This window comes from Panthera onca, chromosome B1, assembly GCF_046562875.1.
Source record: "Panthera onca isolate mPanOnc1 chromosome B1, mPanOnc1 haplotype 2, whole genome shotgun sequence".
Classification (NCBI taxonomy): Eukaryota; Metazoa; Chordata; class Mammalia; order Carnivora; family Felidae; genus Panthera; species Panthera onca.
Window position 1 is genome coordinate 62,867,496 of NC_138342.1, and position 20,555 is coordinate 62,888,050.

Here is a 20,555-nt window from a genome sequence, read left to right on the forward strand (position 1 = left end):
CATCACTCTTTAGTTTTGTTTTGGTCTTTGAGAATGCAGCTAGACGAATAGGATCCTCAAATAAGAACTATTGCCATTTTCTATGAGGCAGCTACTCATGTCACCCTCATTTTACAGAGGCAGAAGCTGAGACACACAGGGATTAATAACTTGCTCGAGGCCTTACAGCTACTAAACAACAAATCAAAATTCAAATTCAGGCAGAGTGCATACTTTAATCACCACACAATGCTGACCACACTTTATAGGGAGTAGACATCACCGGCTCCATTTTACAGAAGGAGAAGTTGATGCAAGTGAACATTTACTTGCCCCAAATCACATAACTAGTAAGAAGAAAAAACCAGAATTCAAACCCAGGGTCTCCTGACTCCTAAATATATATATTTCTTACCTCAGCCCCTTTGTCCACCATTTTTTTCAGGGCCAATCAAAGTTCCAGAAGATCCAAGCCTCCCTTGGTTTGAGAAGACAGCATGAAGACAGTGGGCAAATGTGGGATTAGAAATGAAACAACAGGACCAGGGAGGGTTCTCAAACTTGCTTTCCTTACCACACAACTGCCAGCTTCTCAAAAGTCACAGTAGATTTGGAGGTGTTCAGCCTGATTAGGGACAGGGATCTTAACCCACAGTTAAATGCAGGATAACTTGTTGAGCCATTTAATGAGTGTCGGAGGAAAAGTGATCATTAGCTGATCTGAGCGTGTTTGGGTTCAGAAAGGGAGAATAATGAAATGGTAAGGCAAAATTCAGGTAATCCATGGTCACATACATGCAAACATACATAATTAAATTAATGAAAATCCAGAGTGAAATAGAACTGAAGGGAAAACACAAGCTAATGCTGGCCAACGCAGGACGTTCAACTCTGGGAAACAAAGTGCAGGAGTTAGAAGGCCAAGCTATGCAGGGAGCTCTTGGTAGCATAACACAGGGAACCTCTCACAAAGTGAGCCAAGCCTCAATTGCTCTACTCAAACCCATCTTACTGGTAGAAGCCCAAAGGAAAAGATTCTCTATGTCAAAGGGAAGCAGAATTCTTTCTACCCCCTGAAGGGGCTTAGCCCTACCTCACCTGGACATGGCTTGCCCAGCTGTATGAGTTCTGCCTTAGTGGTTTCCATTTTCTATTGCCTTCCTTTCTACAACTCTTCCCTGTCACTGAGATGTGTCATTGTATTGCTTCCAACTCTGTGTAAGGATTGGTACATTCCCCAAGGCTTTTTGCTCTGAGGTAAAGTTTGGTGGTACTTTTAAACACAATGAATGTGTTGGTTTACAGAAAACTTGGTGGAACTGAGAAGGAGAGGAAGCCCATGGGTCAGAAGGGTAATATTTGAAAGAGATATCACATCATTTTGTGACCCTCAAGGACAGAAGTTCTCTATGCATAGTCCCTCTGAAGAGCACCATAGGCAGCATCTGGATACTTGTTAAAATACATATTCTCAAGCCCCTCTCCAGGCCTACTGAATCAGAAACCCAGGGGTTGGGCCCAGAGTTGTAATAAACTGTGATAAAACAAAAACTGTATTTCCTGGCACAGATCTCCAAAACCCCTTGGAATTTCCTGACTCATAGGAGTGTCTTTTGTTCAGAATGAGCCCCTTTCAACCACACCTGAGTTTATGCTAGTGAGGTAACCATTGGTTACCTCATAGATAGCTTCAGGATGGGGGCTGGTTTCCAGAGGAACCAACCATGTTATTAAAGAATTGGACCTTTCAGCCTCACCTCTGACCTCCAGGGAGGGGAGAGGGGCTGGAGATTTTCAATCATCAATAGCCAATGATTTAATCAATCACACCTGTGTAATGGAACATCCATTAAAAATCCCTAAACAATAATGTTTGGAGAGCTTCTGAGTTGGTAAATACCTTGAGGTGCTGGAAGGGTGGTACACCTGGAGAGGACATGAAACAATATCCCCCACCTGCCTCCTGCCAATGCTTATCCAATGCATCTGTTCCACTCAGCTGTTCCTGAGTTGTATCTTTTATAATAAACCAGTAATAGTAAGCCACTTTCCGGGATTCTATGAGTCATTCCAGGAAATTATCAAACTTGAAGCAGGATTGTGGGAATCTCAGAACATGTAATCAGCTAGGAAGAAATGTAAATAGCCTGAGAACCCCATTTGCAGCTATTATCTAAAGTGGGAGTAGTTTTGTGGGACTGAAACTTTAACCTGTGGGGTCTATGCTAACTACATATAGTGACAGAATTGAATTAAATTGTTGGACACCCAGTTGGCATCAGAGAATTGGAGAATTGGTTGGTGTCAGTAAACACTTGAGAAAAAAAAAAAAAACTTTCACAATCCCTCCAGGTGATTCAAGTTTGAAAAACATTGTTCTAGGATAAGGGCCCCTAACCCTCATAATACATTAGAGTTATCTGGGGAGTTTTCTTCTTCTAAATATCAGGCTAATTGTTGTGATTTATATACAATAAAATTCACCCTCTTTAAATGTTCAGTGAGTTAGTTCAAACTGCCCCTGTCTTAGTCAGTTTCTACTGCTACTGAAAAGTACCAAAGGATGAGTGACTTATAAGTAACAGAAAGTTACCTCTCACAGTCTGGAGATTGGAAGTCCAAGATCAGAATGCCAACATGATTGGGTTCTGGTGAGATCCCTCCTCTGGGTTGCAGACTGATAATTTTTTCCTTGTAGCCTCACAAAAAAGAGAACAGAGAGGGAAGTGAGCTCTCTGGCAATCCTATTCATGAAGACTCCACCCTTATGACCCCATCTGATGCTAACTATCTCCCAAAGGCCCTACTTCCTAATATCATCACATTGGAGGGTAGAGCTTCAGCATACAAATTTTGAGGAGACACAAACATTCAGTTCATTACAACCCCAGTCCCTGTTGTGTTCTTATCATTTTGCCTTTTCCAGAATGTCATGTAAATGGAAATATACAGTATGCATCTTTTTTGTCTGGCTACTTTCACTTTGCATACAGTTTTTGAGGTTCATCATGTTATTGAATATATCAGTGGTTTAATTTTTGTTGTTGTTGCTGATTACTATTCCATTGTATGCATATACCACAGTTGATTCAGTCACCAGTTGATGGGCATTTGAATTGTTTCCAGTTTTCAACTATTATGAATATAACTGCTTTCAACATTCACACACAAGTCTTTGTAGGAACATATGATTTTGTTGCTCTTGAGTAAATACCTAGAAGTGAGATTGTTGGGTCATATGGTAGATGCATATTTAACTTTATAAGAAGATGCTAGACTGTTTTCCAAAGTATCTCTACTATTTTGCATTCCCACCAGCAATATATGAGAATTTCAGTTTACATCTTTACAAAAAGATGTAAAGTCTTTTAAACTTTAGATATTTTAGCAAATGTTTAATCTCTTATGATCTTAATTTGTATTAATTAAAATGGCTAATGATGTTGAACAATTTTTAATGTGCTTATCAGAACCATGCATTTAGAGTAGAAACCTACCTTATGTGAAAGACTCTCCCCATTGAGTTACATTGGCAAAATTATCAAAAAGAAATTGATTATATATGTATGGTTCTACTTCTGGACTTGTTTTATTGATCTATATGTCTATCTTCATGCCAACACCATATGGTCTTGATTAGTACAGCTTAATAGTGAGTCTTAAAATTCAGTATCATGACTCTTCTTACGTTGTCCTTTTTCAAAATTATTTTGGACCCATGCCCTTTGCTTTTACATATGAATTTTTTTTCTCTTTTTAATGTTTATTTATTTTTTTAATATGGAATTTATTGTCACATTGGTTTCCATACAACACCCAGTGCTCCTTCCAACAGGTGCCCTCCTCAATACATCACGCACCCTCTCCTCCCTCCCGCCCTCCATCAACCCTCAGTTTGTTCTCAGTTTTTAAGAGTCTCTTATGTTTTGGCTCCCTCCCTCTCTAGCCTTTTTTTTTTTCCTTCTCCTCCTCCATGGCCTTCTGTCATGTTTCTCAGGATCCACATAAGAGTGAAAACAACATATGAATTTTAGAATCACCTTGTCAATTTCTACCTTCCCCCCAAAACAATTTTGACTGGGATTGTATTGAATCTATAGATCAATTTGGAAAGAATTGGCATCTTAATAATACTGAGTCTTTCCAGACATGAACACACTACATCTTTCCATTTATATAAAACTTATTTAATTTCTCTCAGCAATGTTTTGTAGTTGTCCACATTCAGATCCTGTACTCCCCGCCAAGCCAAACCATGAGGTGTTACCTTTAAAGGACGGTAATATGAAGGAGCAAGACAAACAGATGTGTTCTTTATTTATCATCCATTTAATTTGGGAAGAGATCAGATGTGTCTTCTAGCTTAACTTTAATTGGACAGTATTTCTCCCTCCTTGACAGAAAAGTAGTAAATTACTTGAAATGATATGATGATGGGACACCTTCTAATTCTCTCCCACCAGATCTACAAGTCTACCCAAATCTCCCCCTTATCAATTCCCTTTTCCTACATCAGAGTAGGTAACTCTCCTCCTCATTCCTCCATGACCAATCCCTCTACCTGTTTTAAATCTCATCCCCTTTCACTATCTCAGGAGTCATTAACCATACTTTTGTTCTCTTCTATAATCAAGCACTTCCTCCCAGTTCCATCTGCATACTATTTAAACATATTTTAGTCTCTGTCAGAAACGAACAAAAAAATTCTTCCTGGCCCTTTTCTATCATCCCTACCTTTCTTCACCTCCATCACAGCCAAACCTCTTGCGTTGTCTATACTCAACATCTCCACTTCCCCAGGTCCTCTCACTCTGTAGCACCCTCACGATGAGGCTTTCACTGCCTCACTACCCCAAAACAACTCTCAGTAAGGTCACCAATGTAGCCATTTAAGTCAGCCATTGTAGCCATTTAAGTCACCATTGTAGCCATTTAAGTCAGCTATTTCTGCAAAAGTGCTATGTAGCTCAGTGGCTTACAACAAAAACATTTATTTCTTATTCATGTGTCTTTAGTTGAGCTGAGGTTCAGCTGACAAGAGTGACTTTGGAATTAATTCAATTCAGGCCATTTATTTGGTTCAGGTCTACTCCATACGTCTCTTATTTTGGAGGTATCAGATGATATTCAGGGCATATTCTTCTCATGGTGAAGGCAAATGCAGAAGGGAAGTGAACAAAAATATGCTATGCCTCTATGGTCAAGGCTCAGAATTATGAATCTATTTCTTCCACTCACGTTTTATTGGCCAAAGCAAGTCATACGTCTTGGCCCAGTATCAGTGGGCAGAAAGTTTATTTCACTTTAGTGGAACTGCAAAACCATATGGCAAAGAACATGAGTACAGAGAGGGGTAAAAAAAATGGGGAAAATGTTAAATCTGCCATAGTTGACTAGTACAATGATCAAGGGTTCATGCTCATCTTACAGAACTAATTTTTTTTTTTTCAGGAAAGGAGGACTACTGCAGTTACAATCACTCCCTTTGTCACTCAGAACAACACATTTCTAGATTTCCTTCTATCTTTCTGGCCATTCCTTCTCAGTCTTATTTTCAGGCTCAACTTTCTCTCCCTGGCCAGTCAAATATAGAAAAGGTGACTGCTCCTCTTTTATCACAATTTATTTTCTGAGATATATCTAAGCAAAGTTTTTGTGACCATGTAAACATTAATGACTCTAAATTTTTCATCCCTATTCTCCTGTGAATTTCATTCTATCCTACCCAAATGACTCTGCTATATCTCCACTTTGGATCTTGCAAAGGTACTTCAAAAACTCAATGTCAAGGACCAAAATTCATGGTCCAATTCCAGCACTACCTTCCTCAGTAAGAGATCCACAATTGTCCGATTTTATAAGAGGCAAAACTAAGATTCATTTAAAAATTAATTGTAAATGACTACCAGCTCCATAGCCAATTCATAACAAAACTCTGTTGACCTATTTCTGTAAATACTCCCCTAATCTGTCCCCACCTTCCATCCTTACCAACACCTTATACCAAGATGCCATCAATTTTCACCTGAAGTAATTAAGTAGCTTAAAGCTGTGTGTATCCTCCACCCCATCTGATATCTCTCTCTAACGCACTAAGGTAATCCTTATAACATGCATTTCAGATGATGTCACTCCTGTTTCATTTCTAAGCTTAACAGTCACTTCCTCAAGAAAGCCTTCCATATCCTTCCAGCCTAGGTTAGATCTCTTTGTGATATGCTCTCACAGAAATCCTTAAGAGCATTTACCTCAATCACTAATAAGACACTCGTTATTGTGACCATGTAATAAATATATGTTTCTCTATTAGGCTATAAACTCCATGAGATCAAGAACTGTGTTTGGTTTTGTTCATCCTTGTATCCTTAGCATCAGTTATGGCCTTGAACATAGTAGGAGTTCAAGAAATATTTGTTGAATGAATAAATGAGTGAATGAATGGATGAATGCCTTGTAATTATCTCATTTATTACTATTATAATAGCACAAAAAATAAATTTTCACATGTTCGTCCTATTTCTCTAATTGGATTATAAATTTCTTGGAGACAGAGAATCCAATTTTCATGTATTTGTCTCCCACACAGCATCCCGATATTCAGTAAGCAACTTTTGTGCAAAACGAAGGAGATCTTGTACAGCACATAATTTGTTTGCAATATTTAGAAAATATTTCTTTACCACATTACCTAGAACATATGACTAGGAGAAGGTAGAATCTCACCATATTTATAACTACCATTGTGCACTGGAAATGCTGACAGGTATAAACCAATTGATGATTGTCATTGAAATCTAATATAATTGTATAATATTAAGATTTTCCACCCTGATGAACATGGATGCAAAAATCCTCAACAAGATGTTAGCCAACCGGATTCAACAATACATTAAAAAAGTTATTTACCATGACCAAGTGGGATTTATACCTGCGATGCAGGGCTGGTTCAATATCCGCAGAACAATTTACATGATTCATCACATCAATAAAATAAAGGACAAGAACCATATGATCCTCTCAATAGATGCAGAGAAACCATTTGACAAATTACAGCATCCTTTCTTGATAAAAACCCTCAAGAAAGTAGGGATAGAAGGATCATACCTCAAGATCATAAAAGCCATATATGAACAACCCAACGTTAATATCATCCTCAATGGGGAACACTGAGAGCTTTCCCCCTACGATCAGGAAAAAGACAGGGATGTCCACTCTCACCACTGTTATTCAACAAAGTATTTGAAGTCTTAGCTTCAGCAATCAGACAACACAAAGAAATAAAAAGTCTCCAAATCAGCCAGGAGGAGGTCAGACTTTCACTCTTTGCAGATGACATGATACTCTATATGGAAGACCCTAAAGATTCCACCAAAAAACTGCTAGAACTGATTCATGAATTCAGCAAAGTTGCAGGATATAAAATCATTGCACAAAAATCAGTTGCATTCCTATACACCAACAATGAAGCAACAGAAAGAGAAATCAAGGAACCAATCGCATCTACAATTGCACCAAAAAACATAAAAATACCTAGGAATAAATCTAACCAAAGAGGTGAAAAATCAATACACTGAAAACTATAGAAAGCTTATGAAAGAAATTGAAGAAGACACAAAAAAATGGAAAAATATTCCATGCACCTGGATAGGAAGAACAAATATTGCTAAAGTTTCAATACTACCTAAAGCAATCTACATATTCAATGCAATCCCTATCAAAGTAACACCAGAATTCTTCACATAGTGAGAAAAATAATTCTAAAATTTGTATGGAACTAGAGAAGACCCAGAATAGCCAAAGCAATCTTGAAAAAAGAAAACCAAAGCAGGAGGCATCACAATCCCGGACTTCAAGCTGTACTACAAAGCTGTAATCATCAAGACAGCATGGTACTGACACAAAACAGACACTCAGATCAATGGAACAGAATAGAGAACCCAGAAACAGACCTACAAATGTATGGCCAACTAATCTTTGACAGAGCAGGAAAGAATATCCAATGGAATAAAGACAGTCTCTTCAGCAAGTGGTGCTGGGAAAACTGGACAGCAACATGCAGAAGAATGAACCTGGACCACTTTCTTACACCATACACAAAAATAAACTCAAAATGGATGAAAGACCCCAATGTAAGACAGGAAGCCATCAAAATCCTCAAGGAGAAAGCAGGCAAAAACCTCTTTGATCTTGGCCACAACAACTTCTTACTCAACTCATCTCCAGAGGCAAGGGAAACAAAAGCAAAAATGAACTATTGAGACCTCATCAAAATAAAAACCTTCTGCACAGAAGCAAACAATCAGCAAACTAAAAGGCAACTGACGGAATGGGAGAAGATATTTGCAAACAACATATCAGATAAAGGGTTAGTATCAAAAATCTATAAAGAACTTATCAAACTCAACACCCAAAAAACAAATAATCCAGTGAATAAATGGACAAAAGACATGAATAGACACTTCTCCAAGGAAGACATCCATATGGCCAACTGACACATGAAAAACTGCTCAAATCACTCATCTTCAGGGAAATACAAATCAAAACCACAAGATACCACCTCACACCTGTCAGAATGGCTAACATTAACAACTCGGGCAACAACAGATGTTGGCGAGGTTGCGGAGAAAGAGGACCTCTTTTGCATTGTTGGTGGCAATGCAAGCTGGTGCAGCCACTCTGGAAAAAAAAAATTTTTTTCCTCAAAAAATTAAAAATAGAACTACTCTATGACCCAGCAATTGCACTATTAGGTGTTTATCCAAGAGATACAGGTATGTTGTTTCAAAGGGGCACACGCACCCCAATGTTTATAGCAGCACTAGTAACAATAGCCAAAGTATGCAAAGAGCCCAAATATCCATCGATGAAGGAGTGGATAAAGAAGATGTGGTATATATATACGATGGAGTATTACTTGGCAATCAAAAAGAATGAAATCTTGCCATTTGCAACTACATGGATAGAACTAGAAGATATTATGCTAAGCAAAATTAGTCAGAGAAAGACAAATATCATAAGACTTCACTCATATGAGGACTTTAAGAGACAAAACAGATTAACACAAGGGAAGGGAAGCAAAAATAATATGAAAACAAGGAGGGAGACACAGCATAAGAGACTCTTAAATATGGAGAACAAACAGAGAGTTATTGGAGGGGTTGTAGGAGGGGAAATGGGCTAAATGGGTAAGGGGAATTAAGGAATCTACTCCTGAAATCATTGTTGCACTATATGCTAACTAATTTGGATGTAAATTTAAAAAATAAAATTAAAAAAATATTTTCCACTTAAATTCCAGTTAATTTGTGAATTTTAAATAATAAAATTATATCATGATATTAGGACACTAGTATTTTTCCAGGATGTTACTGGAAAAAGCAAAATTAATAATGAGTACATTCTCACTACAAATTTAAGGTGACTAACATTAGAGGCTAAAGTCTGGGATTGTGATGCCTCCCACTTTGGTCTTCTTCTTCAATGTTACTTTAGTTATTCGGGGTCTTTTGCAGTTCCATACAAATTTTAGGATTGCTTGTTCTAGCTTTGAGGAGAATGCTGGTGCAATTTTGACTGGGATTGCATTGAGTGTGTAGATAGCTTTGGGCAGTATTGACATTTTAACAATATTTGTTCCTCCAATCCATGAGCATGGAATGTTTTTCCATTTCTTTGTATCTTCTTTAATTTCCTTCCTAAGCTTTCCATAGTTTTCAGCATACAGATCTTTTACATCTTTGGTTAGGTTTATTTCTAGGTATTTTAGGATTCTTGGTGCAATTGTGAATGGGACCAGTTTCTTTATTTGTCTTTCTGTTGCTTCATTATTAGTGTATAAGAATGCAGCTGATTTCTGTACATTAATTTTGTATCCTGCGACTTTGCCAAATTCATGTATCAGTTCTAGACTTTTGGTGGAGTCTATCGGGTTTTCCATGTATAGTATCAAGTCATCTGCAAAAAGTGAAAGCTTGACTTCATCTTTGCCAATTTTGATGCCTTTGATGTCCTTGTGTTGTCTGATTGCTGATGCTAGAACTTCCAACACTATGTTAAACAACAGCAGTGAGAGTGGACATCCCTGTTGTGTTCCTGATCTCAGGGGGAAAACTCTCAGTTTTTCCCCGTTGAGAATTATATTAGCTGTGGGCTTTTCATAAATGGCTTTTATGATGTTTAAGTATGTTCCTTCTATCCCAACTTTCTCAAGGGTTTTTGTGAATAAAGAATGCTGAATTTTGTCAAATGCTTTTTCTGCATCGATTGACAGGATCATATGGTTCTTTTCTTTTCTTTTTATTAATGTGATGTATCACATTGATTTATTTGTGAATGTTGAATCAGCCCTGCAGCCCAGGAATGAATCCCACTTGATCATGGTGTATAATTCTTTTTATATGCTGTTGAATTCGATTTGCTAGTATCTAATTGAGAATTTTTGCATCCATATTCATCAGGGATATTGGCCTGTAGTTCTCTTTTTTTGATGGGTCTCTGTCTGGTTTAGGAATCAAAGTAATGCTGGCTTCATAGAATGAGTCTGGAAGTTTTCCTTCCCTTTCTATTTTTTGGAACAGCTTGAGAAGAATAGGTATTATCTCTGCTTTAAATGTTGGTAGAATTCCCCAGGGAAGCCATCTGGACCTGAACTCATATTTGTTGGGAGATTTTTGATAACTGATTCAATTTCTTCGCTGGTTACAGGTCTGTTCAAGTTTTCGATTTCTTCCTGTTTGAGTTTTGGAAATGTGTGGGTTTAGAAATTTGTCCATTTCTTCCAGGTTGTCCATATAATTTTTTGTAGTATTCCCTGATAATTGCTTTGTATTTCTGAGGGATTGGTTGTAATAATTCCATTTTCACTCATGATTTTATCTATTTGGGTCATCTCCCTTTTCTTTTTGAGAAGCCTGGCTAGAGGTTTATCAATTTTGTTTATTTTTTCAAAAAAAACCAACTCTTGGTTTCATTGATCTGCTCTACAGTTTTTTTAGATTCTATATTGTTTATTTCTGCTCTGATATTTATTATTTCTCTTCTTCTGCTGGGTTTGAAGTACCTTTGCTGCTCTGCTTCTATTTCCTTTATGTGTGCTGTTAGATATTGTATTTGGGATTTTTCTTGTTTCTTGAGATAGGCATGGATTGCAATGTATTTTCCTCTCAGGACTGCCTTTGCTGCATCCCAAAGCATTTGGATTGTTGTATTTTCATTTTCATTTGTTTCCATATATTTTAAAATTTCTTCTCTAATTCCTGGTTGAACCATGCATTCTTTAGTAGGGTGTTCTTTAACCTCCATGCTTTTGGAGGTTTTCCAGACTTTTTCCTGTGGTTGATTTCAAGTTTCATAGCATTGTGGTCTGAAAGCGTGCATGGTATGATCTCAATTCTTTAGCCTCTACTACAAAGCTGTAATCATCAAGACAGCATGGTATTGGCACAAAAACAGACACATAGACCAATGGAATAGAATAGAGACTCCAGAATTGGACCCACAAAAGTATGGCCAACTAATTTTTGACAAAGCAGGAAAGAATATCCAATGAAAAAAAGACAGTCTCTTTAACAAATGGTGCTGGGAGAACTGGACAGCAACATGCAGAAGAATAAAATTAGACCACTTTCTTACACCATTCACAAAAATAAACTCAAAATGGATAAAGGACCTGAATGTGAGACAGGAAACCATCAAAACCCTAGAGGAGAAAGCAAGAAAAAAACCTCTCTGACCTCAGCTGCAGCAATTTCTTGCTTGATACATCTCCAAAGGCAAGGTAATTAAAAGCAAAAATGAATTATTGGGACTTCGTGAAGATAAAAACTTCTTCACTGCAAAAGAAACAACAAAACTAAAAGGCAACCAACGGAATGGGAAAAGATATTAGCAAATGACATATCAGACAAAGGGCTAGTATGCAAAATCTATAAAGAACTCACCAAACTCCACACCCAAAAAACAAATAATCCAGTGAAGAAATGGGCAGAAAACATGAATAGACACTTTTCTAAAGAAGACATCCAGATGGCCAATAGGCACATGAAAAGATGCTCAACGTCACTCTTCATCAAGGAAATACAAATCAAAACCACACTGAGATACCGCCTCACGCCAATCAGAGTGGCTAAAGTGAACAAATCAGGAGACTATAGATGCTGGCGAAGATGTGGAGAAACGGGAACCCTCTTGCACTTTTGGTGGGAATGCAAATTGGTGCAGCCACTCTGGAAAACAGTGTGGAGGTTCCTCAAAAAATTAAAAATAGATCTACACTATGACCCAGCAATAGCACTGCTAGGAATTTACCCAAGGGATACAGGAGTGCTGATGCATAGGGGCACTTGTATCCCAATGTTTATAGCATCACTTTCAACAATAGCCATATTATGGAAAGAGCCTAAATGTCCATCAACTGATGAATGAATAAAGAAATTGTGGTTTATATACACAATGGAATACTACGTGGCAATGAGAAAGAATGAAATGTGGCCTTTTGTAGCAACGTGGATGGAACTGGAGAGTGTTACGCTAAGTGAAAGAAGTCATACAGAGAAAGACAGATACCATATGTTTTCACTCTTACGTGGATCCTGAGAAAGTTAACAGAAGACCATGGGAGAGGGGAAGAAAAAAAAAAGAGAGGGAGACAGCCAAACCATAAGAGACTCTTAAAGACTGAAAATAAACTGAGGGTTGATGGGGAGTGGGAGGGAGGGTAGGGTGGGTGATGGGCATTGAGGAGGGCACCTGTTGGGATGAGCACTGGGTGTTGTATGGAAACTAATTTGACAATAAATTTCATATTATTAATTAATTAATTAATTAATTAAAAAATAAGATGATTAACATTTATTAAATTCTTACTTGCTGTGTCATTTAGGGTCCCATTAGGAAACATTACGCTTAGCTGGAACTTTGAAGAGAATACAATAAATTATTTCAGAAGTGTGGACAGGATTAAAGGAACCAATAACAAATGTTGAGGCACCCAAGGACTAGTAACCACCCCACTTTTACTCCACTCTAAGCCAAGAGGTAGGAATGAGAAGGAGGAAAGGAAGGAAATGGTGTTATGGAAGGACTTTGGAGAACTACAGCTTAGAAAACTAGATTACTTGATAAGAACTATAGGCACTGAGGATCAGCCACAACAAGAACTGGGTTTTAAAAAGGAGTGGAGGAAATAAATTCTTCTACCTCTATTTCCTCCCATCCTCCAATCTCCTCTCCATACCCCACACCCTTATTGACCAAACACATCCAGCAGGGGTCAGATGAGAAAACAATCGTTCAAAGAGGTTAAAAAGTTTGCCCAGAGTCACACAGCTACTAAATATTAGTTCTGGTATTTGAATCCTAGCAGGCAGACTCCAAATACCATAATCTCATTTAATTATTTTACATGTGCAGTGAAGGACTGTCTCAATTACGACTCAATATAATGAAAGTTAATGAAGTCTAAATACATATATTTTCATCATATAGTCCACTGTTGAAGAATTGCTTATTCCTAGGGTACAGTTGGCTGCTTAACCAAATGAGCCACCCAGGTGCTCTTGTGTATTGACTCTTTGAAGGAGCCCACCTGGTGGCTGGGTGAGGCAGGTAGTTGGGTCTACCTCCAGTTGTGGTGCTACTGTGGGAAAGGCAGGGAGAGTGGCCAGTTCTAAACTCTACTGGCTGGAAGGGACCTTGAAGATCCCTCTAGGTCTCTTGTCACAATGAGAAGAACCAGGCAGAATTTTTCCCCCCAGCAAAAGCTAAAATTCTAAGGAAGATTAAAATTGAGGAAGTCTCTTAACTCTTTTTTTTTTTTTTTTTTTTTTTGGCCTCTTCAATTGTCCATGAGGTCCAGCTCTGCATTCTTGATTTCCTCAGAACAGAACTGGAAACTTGGTGTTAGTCTGTGACTAATAAGATCATCCAGCCAATTCAAAGTGAAAAATTTATGTAACTTTCAGAAAACCTTGGCCAAAATCTGAGGTTGGTTTTTGGCAATGCTAAAGTCAACGTATATTAACAACACAAATGCTTCTTTGTGTCCTCAAATCCTGGGACAAGCTGTAGATTTTGACATTTAGCATTCATATTCATATCCAACCTGTGGAGTTGGTGGCAGAGTGTGGCATTTTACTAGAGGGAAAATGACAGCTTGCTTGTTGTTCATACACTGTACCTGCTTGACTTACAGTTTTTTTTAAGTCCTTATTTTGTATCGTATCAAATTGTGAGTGAAATCTTGGAAACAATTTTCCTACTATCTGCTTTGTACATAATCCAGTACTTGCAAGACAGAACAATTTCTCAAGGATTTCACTTCATTCTGTTCATTTTTGAGACAGAAATACTAAAATGAGAAACAAATGGGTCACTGTCTAGCTGTACATTTGAAAAGTTTTCTTTTTTGGAAAAGGTTTCTTATTGAAAAAGAAATCACTTAGGCTTTCAGGGAAGGTGGCAGAATAAGACCCTGGCTCACCTCATCCCACAGATAAAACAAGATAACGCATACATCAGTGTAAATAACCCAGAAAGCAACCTGAAGACTAGCAGAACAGACTCTCCACAGCTAAATGTAGAGAAGAGGCCATATCAAGGAGGGTAATAAGGGTGGAGATGCAGTTAGGAGCCAAATGAACCCATGGGACTGTCTGTGGGAGGGAGGGATGCTGTGGCTATGGAGAAGAGAGAGGAGGAGACCCCACACCAGGCACCCCAGTCATGGACCTGCACTAGGAAGACGAATCCCTATAATATTTGGCTTTGAACATGAGAAGGGTCTGGCTTTGTGAGTTCTTACAATTAGTGGGGCTTAGCACCTAGAACTTTAAAAATCAACAGGCTCAGTTCTGGGAGAATCAGGAGGGTGAAAGGAAACTGAGTCCCTACCTTTAAAGAGAAGCAAAATAAACAGCACTGAGAAAAAGGCAGTGGTTTAAAAAATGCCTGGGATATATGGGAAGGATATATACTAATCTCAGAGCATGTGCTAGAGGGACAGGAATCTTTGGGAAAACTTCTCCAAGACAGGGATCTTTGGAAAACTTCTCCACTGGTGGGAGCCATTTTCCTCTCCCAGCCCCCAGCCTAGACACATGAACATCTGTGGGAATGATGGGCTAGCTTTCCACCTAGCTTGCTAACAATGCCCTGTTCCCACATGCTTCTGTGGATCTGCCCCCTCCAACCCATTGTCCTCACTATGAGTTTTCCCAGGCAGTTGCATGTCCCTACATAAAGCACACACGCACAGAGCTTGCTGGCATCACACACCCCATGCCTTCCCTTCAACACACCCTTGGCAGGAATCCATCCAAAGTGGTGTCACAAGCCTGGCAGTATGCGAGCAGCCCCAACAGGGACCTGCACCACTCCAAAGTGACTCCTGCCCTGAAGAGAAGGGAGACAACCAAAGAAACCAGTACAATTTCAGCCCCAGCAATGGGCTAGGGCAAACATCTGGTCTGACTGAAAGCCCCACCCACCAACAAAAACCTCTCAGGGACAACATAGAGATAGTACCCTGAAGCTCTGGCGAACATCGTGTCTGACACAAGTGGAACACAAGGTGGCCCCAGACTAACAGCTCAGGGCCCAAACCCTGGCCACAAGAGGCAGAGAGAGCCATTGCAGATTGACTGGACTAAAGGCAAAAGCAGTTTAGCCACAATAGTAGAGCACATGCAATACTCATAGGAGATACCCTTGAAGTGCCAGGTCCTGGTGAATAGGGGACACTGTACCACAGGGCACTACAGGATTTCTTCTTCAGAAGACCACTACTCTCGAGAGGAAGAGACATAGCTGACTTTCCTAACACATAGAAACAGAAACAAAGAGTTAGACAAAATGAGACAGAGGAATATATCCCGAATGAAAGAGCAGGACAAAATCACAGCAAGAGACCTAAATGAAATGGAGATAAGTAATATGTCTGATAGAGAATTTAAAGTAATGGGAATAAAGATACTCATTGGACATGAGAAAATAGTAGAGCATCATAGTGGGATCCTTTATAAAGGATAGAAAACATTTTAAAAAGGTCCAATCAGAGATGAAGAACTCAGTAACTGAAATTGAAAATATGCTAGATGGAATAAATAGTAGACTAGAGGAAGCCTAAGAATCAGTGAGTGACCTGGAGGACAGAGTGATGGAAAGTAACCAAGCTTAACAGGAGAAAGAAAAAATAATAATAATAAATTAAAATAGATTAAAGGGGACTCAGTGACACCATCAAGCATAATAACATTCAATTATAGAGATGACAGAAAGAGAAGAGAGAGAAGAGAGGGAAGAAAAATTTGTTTGTAAAAATAATAGCACAAAACCCCCCAAATCTAGGGAAGGAAACAGAAATCCAAATCCAGAAGGAACAGAGAGGTCCCAACAAAATCAACCCAAGGAGGTCCAAACCAAGACACACAGTAATTAAAGTGGCAAAAAGTAGTGATAAGAAGAGAATTTTAAAAGCAGAAAGAGATTATTTTTGCTTTTGTTTCCCTTGCCTCAAGAGACATATCTAATGAGAAGACACTATGATCAATGTCAAAGAGGTTAGAACCTGTGTTCTCCTCTGGGATTTGAAGGTTTCCTGTCTCACATTTAGATCTTTAATCCATTTTGAATTTATTTTTGTGTGTGGTGTAAAAGAGTGGTCCAGTTTCATTCTTTTTCATGTTGCTGCCCAGTTTTCTACTGGGGCTTCATCAAAATAAAAATCTTCTGCACAGTGAAGGAGACAGTCAACAAAACTAAAAAGCAACCTACAGAATAGGAGAAAATATTTGCAAATGGCATATCTGAGAAAGAGTATCAAAAATATATAAAGAACTTATAAAACCCAACACCTAAAAAACAAATAATCAGTTTTAAAAATGGGCAGAAGACATGAATAGACATTTTCTCAAAGAAGACACACAGACGACTAACAGACACATGAAAAGATGCTCACCATCACTCATCATCATGGAAATACAAATCAAAACTACAATGAGATAGCACCTCACACCTGTCAGAATGGCTAAAATTAACAACACAGGAAACAAAAGATGTTGGTGAGGAGGCAGAGAAAGAGAAACGCTCTTACACTGTTGGTAGGAATGCAAATTGGTGCAGCCACTCAGGGAAACAGTATGGCATTTCTAAAAAAGTTAAAAATAGAACTACCCTATGACCCAGCAATTGCACTACTAGGTATTTACCCAAAGGATTAAAAAACACTAATTTGAAGGGATACATGCACCTCATTGTTTATATTATAGCAGCATTATTAACAGTAGCCAAATTATGGAAAGATCCCAAATATCCATCAACTGATGAATGGATAGAGAAGATGTGGTGCACACACACACACACACACACAAACACACACACACACAGGAATATTATTCAGCCATAAAAAAGAATGAAATCTTGCCATTTGCAATGACATGGTTGGAGCTAGAGAGTATTATCCTAAGTGAAATAGTCAGAGAAAGACAAATGCCATAGGATTTCACTCATACATGTAATTTAAGAAACAAAACAAATGAACACAAGGGGGATAAAAGAGATGCAAATCAAGAAACAGACTCTTAACTATAGAGAACAAACTAAGGGTTGCTGGAGAGGAAGTGGGTGGGGCAATGGATTAAATGGGTGATGAGTATTAAGGAGGACACTTGTGATGAGCACTAGGTATTATATATAAGGATGAATCACTAAATTTTAACACTGGAAGCTAATATTATACTGTATGTTAACTAGCTGGCATTTAAATAAAAACTTGGAAAAAAAATAAAAGTAACAAGAGAAAAGAAAATAGCTACATACAAGGGAAACCCCACAATGCTATCAGCTGATTTTTCAATAAAAACTTAATAGGCCAGAAGGGAGTGTCATGATATGGTCAAAGTGCTAAAACAAAAACAAAAACAAACAAACAAACAAAAACTTGTAACCAATAATATTCTATCCACCAAGGCTACCATTCAGAATTGAATGAGAGAAAAGCATTTTCAAACAAAGTTAAAGGAATTCATCACCAGTAAACCAGACCTATAAGAAAGGTTAAAGGGGATTCTGTGAATGGAAAGAAAATACCATAAGTAGGAGTAAGAAAAGTTGGAAGCACAAAGGCACTAAAATTAAGTATATCTATAAAACACAGTCAAGGAATTCACACAATAAAGGAATGTAAAGTATGATACCATATACCCTAAAACAGAAAGAGGGGGGAGGAGGAGAAATTATAAGTCCATGTTTTTAGAATAAGTTAAACCTAAGTGACCATCAACTTAGACTGTTATATGCGTAAGATACTATATATAAACCTAATGGTAACCACAAATAAAAAACCAGTAATAGATATGCAAAAAAATAAAGAGAAAGGAATCCAAGTCTATCATGAAGAAAGCCAGGAAATAATGTGGGCAAAGATAAATAGAAGAAAGAAACAAAAGAACTACAAAAACAACCATAAGACAAGTAACAAAATGACAATAAGCACATAACTATCAATAATTACTTTGAATGTAAATGGACCATACTCTCCAATAAAAAAACACAGGGTGATGAAATGGATAAAATATCAAAACCCATCTATATGCTGCCTACAAATAACTCATTTCAGTACTAAAGATACAAACAGATTGAAGGTAAAGAGGTAAAAAATAATTCATCCTGCAAATGGAAATGAAAAGAAAGCCAGGGTACCAGTACTTATACCAGACAAAATAGAATTTAAAACACTATAAAAGATACAAACAAGGACGCTACATAATCATAAAGGGAACAATCCAACAAGATATAACAATTGTAAATAATTTTGTACCCAACAAAGAAGTTCGGTACATACATAAAGCACCTATTAACAAACATAAAGGAACTAATCAATAGTAATATAATAATAGCAGGGGACTTTAACACTCCATTTACATCAATGTATAGGTCATCCAAACAGAAAATCAACAGTAAAACAGTGGCTTTGAATGACACAGTGGACCAGATGGATCTAAAAGATATATTCAGAACATTCCATCCCAAATTGTAGAAAACACATTCTTTTCAAGTACACATGGGATATTCTCCAGAATAGATCACATGTTGGGCCATAAAAGATGTCTCAACAAATTAAAAAAGACTAAAGTCATAATATGCACTATTTCTGAGCACAGCGCTATGAAACTAGAAATCAACCACAAGAAAAAAATCTGGAAAGAGCACAAATACATGGGAATTAAATAACATGCTACTAAACAATGAATGGGTAAACCAAGAAATCAAAGAGAAAATCAAAGTATACAGGGATCCAGATGAAAATAAAAACACAATGGTTCAAAATCTTTGGGAGGCAGCAAAAGCTGTTCTAAGATGAAAGTTTCTAGCAATACAGGTCTATCTCAAGAAGCAAGAAAAATTTCAGATAAACAAGCTAACCTTATGCCTAAAGGAGCTAGAAAAGAACAAACAAAATCTAAAAGCAGCAGAGAAAAGTAAATGAAATAGAAACTAAAAAACAACAGAATAGATCAATGAAACCAGGTGGTGGTTCTTTGCAATATCAACAAAATTGATAAACCTTTAGCCAAACTCATCAAAAAAACAGAGCGGGGGCGGGGGGGCGGGGACTGAAATAAATAAAATCAGAAATGCAGGAGGAGAAATCACAACTGACATCACATAAATGCAAAGGATCATAAGAGAATATTATGAAAAACTATATGCCAACAAATTGGACATCATAGAAAAAAATGGATATATTCCTAAAAACATATAATCTCTGATAACTGAATCAGAATGAAATAGGAAATTTGAACAGACCGATCACCTATAACAAAGTTGAATCACTAACCAAAAATCTCCCAACAAACAAAATTCTAGGATCAGATGGCTTCACAGGTGAATTCTACCAACCATTTAAAAGAGTTAATACCTATTCTTCTCAACTATTCCAAAAAATAGATGAGGAAGAAAAGCTTCTAAACTCATTCTATGAGGCCAGCATTACCCCAATACCAAAACCAGATAAAGACTCTACAAAAAAGAGAGAACTACAGGCCAATATCTCTGATGAACATACATGCAAAAATCCTCAACAAAATATAGCAAACCAAATTCAACAATATATTTAAAAAATCATTCACCATGATTAAGTGGGATTCATCCCCAAGATGCAAGAGTGGCTCAGTATTCACAAATCAACCAGAGTAATATATCACATTAATAAGAGAAAGGAAAAAAAAACATATGATCATTTCAATAGATGCAGAAAAAAGCACTTGACAAAGTACAACCTCCATTCATGATAAAATTTCTCAACAAAGTAGATTTAGAAGAAACATACCTCAACATATTAAAGTCCATCTATGAAAAACCTACAAATAACATTATACTCAGTGGTGAAAACTGACAGCTTTTCCCCTAAGGTCAGGAACAAGACAAGGATGTCCACTCTCACCACTTTTATACAATATAGTACTCAAAGTCCTAGCCACAGCAATCAGACAACAAAGAGAAATAAAGGCATCCAAACTGGTAAGGAAGAAGTAAAACTTTCACTGTTTGCAGATGCCATGATACTATATGTCAAAAAC